At 32.6% G+C, this 6,001-nt stretch overlaps 1 pseudogene; it reads left to right on the top strand.

Moving 5' to 3' along the window:
• On the top strand, positions 3,400 to 4,062 carry LOC107646571 (annotated as a pseudogene).

Below are 6,001 nucleotides of genomic sequence, written 5' to 3'. Positions count from 1 at the left end.
CACCCAGTTATGTGTCTGTGGCATTTATGTATCCGGTGGTAATACTGGAAAATAAAGTGCTTAGGGCCACGACCAAGACTCATAAAGTAGCTGTGTTCAAGAATCAACATACTGAACTAGGAGAATCAATAACACTATCTAAATTCTGAGTTCCTATAGATGCCAATCATTCTAAGCTTCAAAGGATAAAGTGAGATGTTAAAACTATTCAGAGGCAAAAAGCTACTAGTCCCGCTCATTTAATTGGAGCTAAGTTTCATTGATATTTTGGAATTTATAGTATATTCTCTTCTTTTTATCCTATTTAATTTTCAGTTGCTTGGGGACAAGCAACAATTTAAGTTTGGTGTTGTGATGAGCGGATAATTTATACGCTTTTTGGCATTATTTTTAGGTAGTTTTTAGTATAATTTAGTTAATTTTTACTATATTTTTATTAGTTTTTATTCAAAAATCATATTTTTGGACTTTACTATGAGTTTGTGTATTTTTCTGTGATTTCAGGTATTTTCTGGCTAAAATTGAGGGACCTGAACAAAAATCTGATTCAGAGGCTGAAAAAGGACTGCAGATGCTGTTGGATTCTGACCTCCCTGCACTCGAAATGGATTTTCTGGAGCTACAGAAACCTAATTGGCGCGCTCTTAATTGCTTTCGAAAGTAGACATCCAGGGCTTTCCAGCAATATATAATAGTTCATACTTTGCCCGAGTTTTGACGATGCAAACTGGCGTTCAAACACCAACTTCCTGCCCTATTCTGAAGTTAAACGCCAGAAACAGGTTACAAACCAGAGTTAAACGCCACAAATAGGCTGCAACCTGGCGTTTAACTCCAAGAGAAGTCTCTACACGTGTAAAGCTCAATGTGATAAGATCGAATAAAATATCAAACTGATAATTAAATAAAAATAGAAAAATAATATTACAAAATTTATAAAAAACAATAATAAATCTCTAATAAAATTTTCATTAAAAATTAAATTATAAACAAATTAAAAAATTGGAATTACAGGAGCTTTGAACAATAGGTTCCAATTGTCCATCACAGTTGGGATCCTAATGGCGAATGTGCTCAACTACTTCTTCGCAAATATCAAAGGTGGATGGGAATGGAGGCTTAGCTTTGGTGGCGCAATGGTCTCTGCACTCATCATCACAATCGGATTATTGGTCCTTCCAGACACACCCAACTCCATGATCGAGCGTGGAGAGCACAAAAAGGCTACGCAACAACTGAGAAAGGTTCCCGACGTGGAAGACATCGATGAAAAGTTGTAGTTGCAGAGAAATTACATCCACAACTGACAATTAGAAAATTTTGCACATTGTAGAAATCCTTGACTAGTAATTTTGACACATTGTATGAATTCTTGAATAGTGCCATTATAATTAAAGTGGGGTGATTCAATTAACTGATCATATAGTTGGAAAATTTCGACACTTCAGAGTACCTACCAAATACATTATAATTAAAACGCGTGATACATTCAATTAGTTTATCATAATTGGAAAATTTTGACATTTATTAAGATATTTGACTAGTGTAATTTTTAACTAAAACGATAATACATCTAATTGACTATAAAATAATTATTCACGTGATTGTGATTATATAGGTACAGGCCACCAAATATAGGTACACAGTTTAGTAATCTCTCCGCTATATCAATAGATAAATTTAGAAATATGAATTTCTTTTTTGACTTCTGATGGATCTCATCAATTCTTCGAATCACAAATTATACACAATATTAATTTAATTTATTTAAAGTAGTAATTTAATTTAGATATTATAATGAAATGTTATATTATTATTATTATTAGTGTATAAATTAACAAAACAAGTGTAATTACCCGTGCCATGCACGTGCCATGCACGTGATAAGATCGAATAAAATATCAAACTGATAATTAAATAAAAATAAAAAATAGTATTACAAAATTTATAAAAAAACAATAATAGACCTCTAATAAAATTTTCATTAAAAATTAAATTATAAACAAATAAAAAAATTGGAATCATCGGAGCTTTGAACAATAGGTTCCAGTTGTCCATCACAGTTGGGATCCTAGTGACGAATGTGCTCAACTACTTCTTCGCAAATATCAAAGGTGGATGGGGATGGAGGCTTAGCTTTGGTGGCGCAATGGTCTCTGCACGCATCATCACAATCGGATTATTGGTCCTTCCAGACACACCCAACTCCATGATCGAGCGTGGAGAGCACGAAAAGGCTACGCAACAACTGAGGAAGGTTCCCGACGTGGAAGACATTGATGAAGAGTTCAACAATCTTATTGCCGCAAGTGAGGAATCGAAGAAGGAAAAAATGAAAAGTAAGAAGAGATCATAGCAATGTGAAATTTCATATAGGACTAGAATTATGTATTCTTAAGGATTATTACCTGTTTTGTGGTGACAATGTAAACTTTTGAGCTTGCAAATCTTAGTGCATCAGCAGTACCAGGATAGAATCTATAGGTATAAAACACAATCACCAATAAGCAAGAGTTCAAAAGTCAAAAACACAATCACGCGAACCCTTTTTCTAAAACCCGAAAATCAAATCTCAGTTGTTTTTGTCTGGTGTATCGAATAGTATGAATATACATGCATCATACCTTAAGATCTTAACATAATTCTGGACAGTACTAACAGATAACTTTTATTAAATCTATACTGTTAGATCATCTTGGTGAATTGAATGCTAAGTTTAACTCGGCACATTTAAGACATTCTCTTAATTGAACTACCTGTTTGCTCCCATCCAACCAGAGAAATCATTCTGCAACTAATCATCTCTGACCTTTCCAAAAAGATCTATCAGTTCATCTCTATTCTCATCCCATTCTTCCATCACAATAGGCTTCAATTTGATCCATGTCTTCAATATACCCTCAACTGTGAGCCCTTCTGCAATCTTTCAAGAAGAACTAATACATAAATCAAGTGATACTACACTTGTCAATTCATAATAAAAAGGTTAAATTATACTGACATTTCTTCATTTAAGTTATAAAACGCCTGGTGTAAGCATGATATTACTTAATTTCAGAACAGGTTAGTGTAATTTAAGATGACAAAAATCAAGGTGATCTTAGGCTTCAAATCAAACAATTTTAAAAAAATAATTTTAAACAAAAAAAATTCAAACCAAATTATATCAATTTTACAAGTGTAATTACCCGTGCGATGCACGTGCCATGCACGTGATAAGATCGAATAAAATATCAAACTGATAATTAAATAAAAACAGAAAAATAGTATTACAAAATTTACAAAAAATAATAATAAATAAAGAAAGTCTCTAATAATATTTTCATTAAAAATTAAATTATAAACAAATTAAAAAATTGGAATCAGAGGAGCTTTGAACATTGGGTTCCAATTATCCATCACAGTTGGGGTCCTAGTGGCGAATGTGCTCAACTACTTCTTCGCAAATATCAAAGGTGGATGGGGATGGAGGCTTAGCTTTGGTGGTGCAATGGTCTCTGCACTCATCATCACAATCGGATCATTGGTCCTTCCAGACACACCCAACTCCATGATCGAGCGTGGAGAGCACGAAAAGGCTAGGCAACAACTGAGGAAGGTTCCGGGCGTGGAAGACATTGATGAAGAGTTCAACGATCTTATTGCCGCAAGTGAGGAATCGAAGAAGGTGGAACACCCTTGGAGGAATCTGCTGCAGCGCAAGTACAGGCCTCACCTCACCATGGCAATCATGATTCCATTCTTCCAGCAATTCATAGGCATTATTGTCATCATGTTTTATGCGCCTGTGTTGTTCGGCTCCATTGGCTTCAAGGACAACTATGCTCTCATGTCATCTGTCATCACCGGCGTCATAAATGTGGCTGCCACTGTTGTGTCTATATATGGGGTTGACAAGTGGGGTAGGAGAGCCCTTTTTCTAGAAGGCGGAGCCCAAATGATCATATGTCAGGCCGTAGTAGCCGCTGCTATTGGAGCCAAGTTCAGAATTGATGGAAACCCGGTGATTTGCCAGTGTGGTATGCTATTGTGGTGATGATGTTTATTTGCATCTATGTCTGATATATTATAATCTATTCAACGAATGAGATCAAATCCTACATTTTAAACGTTTTTGCCTAAGTATTTATCTCTGGAAAAAATACCAAAACAAAAAATTATTGTTACATTGGATGATTTTAATATGAAAAAAACGTTAAAGAAGATTCTAAATAAAAAATTACGCTGGGGACGGTTTCGATTTTGACCCTCAACGTTAGGGACAAAACAATACTTATCCCTATAGTTATCATATTATTATTATTATTATTTTTTCGATTAATAATTGATAAGTAGTTTAATAATGCATTAAATATTGATTTTATATAATTATAATAAAGATATTTTCCTAAATTAGTATAATTATGCATTAATACTTAAATGCTAATTATAGTATAAGTATAATAAAGATATTTTCCTAAATTAGTATAATTATGCATTAATACTTAAATGCTAATTATAGTATAAGTATAATAAAGATATTTTCCTAAATTAGTATAATTATGCATTAATACTTAAATGCTAATTATAGTATAAGTATAATAAAGATATTTTCCTAAATTAGTATAATTATGCATTAATACTTAAATGCTAATTATAGTATAAGTATAATAAAGATATTTTCCTAAATTAGTATAATTATGCATTAATACTTAAATGCTAATTATAGTATAAGTATAATAAAGATATTTTTATAAAATAAACTTAGAAGAGAAAATGTACATTCATTTTGGCGGGAAAATGGATTCATGAGGAAACGACACTTCACTTTTATTAGTTGGGGGAAAACCCAATTTTAGTATATTAAGTAGATGATAATGTAACATTTTACATTTGTATAGATTCATAGAATATAATTTGTGTCTTTATCATATCATGGTACACAATAAAAAACCACAAGGCTATGTAATTTGTGTTATTGAAATTTAAAATTTGAAAATCAGTTCTCGTGTTGCAGCCTCCCACTCCATGAACTAGCATAGAGATCAATAATAACATTGATAACGGACGATTTTGAGCCGAGAAGAATTCTAAGAGAGCAGAGAGAGCAGACTTTAGTTCATCAGTAAATATATGCAACCATCCTGAACCTCACTTTTCCCAGACCTGTATAAAAATCACTAATTTAGTAAATCAAATAATAAACTTAAATTCATAGTCATGATTCATGAACCTAGAAACAATAATCTAACAATGCCTTATCAAAGTGAAAATTGTAATCAAATCATGCATGCATCACAATGCAAACCAGATAGGAGTAAAGATCGCAAACACTAACCGTGCTTTCTCCAAATTTTCAACCACATCTTTCATTGTGTGTACTCTAATTTTCTTCAGCTGGTGTAAATAACACAGCAATTCAGAAAGTGTAAAGCATTTACATTATACACCAGCAAGAAACTATTAAGCTCGCAATATGAAGGACACGTAAAGTTCATGCTGGAACTATCAAATTTAAACAAATTGGTTAGTGACAATAAACTTCTGATATACAAAAATAAATTCTTAATAAGCAGAAATAGGCCTTTCGAGAAGCCGATATCTGGTTCTATTTCTAAATTTAAAGTTGTAATATTATCCTCCAGATTTGGCGTGATGGCTAGAATGGTTGTGGGATAACTATTTTGAATATGATTAGCAATTTCACCCGGCTCACTTTACAAAAGAAAATTCTTTATATTTTTTATTGAATTAAAATATTGCAGATATATAAAGAAACAACTCAATACACTAAAGATGTGACTAATCACTAATGCATCATGTATGTTCTTACCTTCAGATTTCTGACTTGGTGAGGACAACCTGTTGGAATGAAAACAGCTTCTCCTAACCTCTGAACGAAAGTCCAGGGCTCAATTCCTACGAGAAATAAAGAGCTGTTAACATGCTGGCACAATTTAATTATCAATAAAACAAAAAATAATTCTCTCTTTCAACATCTCAATATTGAGGAAAAATAATC

The sequence above is a fragment of the Arachis ipaensis genome, chromosome B06 (assembly GCF_000816755.2).
Source record: "Arachis ipaensis cultivar K30076 chromosome B06, Araip1.1, whole genome shotgun sequence".
Lineage (NCBI taxonomy): Eukaryota > Viridiplantae > Streptophyta > Magnoliopsida > Fabales > Fabaceae > Arachis > Arachis ipaensis.
The sequence above is the reverse complement of the archived record's forward strand: the minus strand, read 5'-3'. Positions and strand labels throughout refer to the sequence as shown.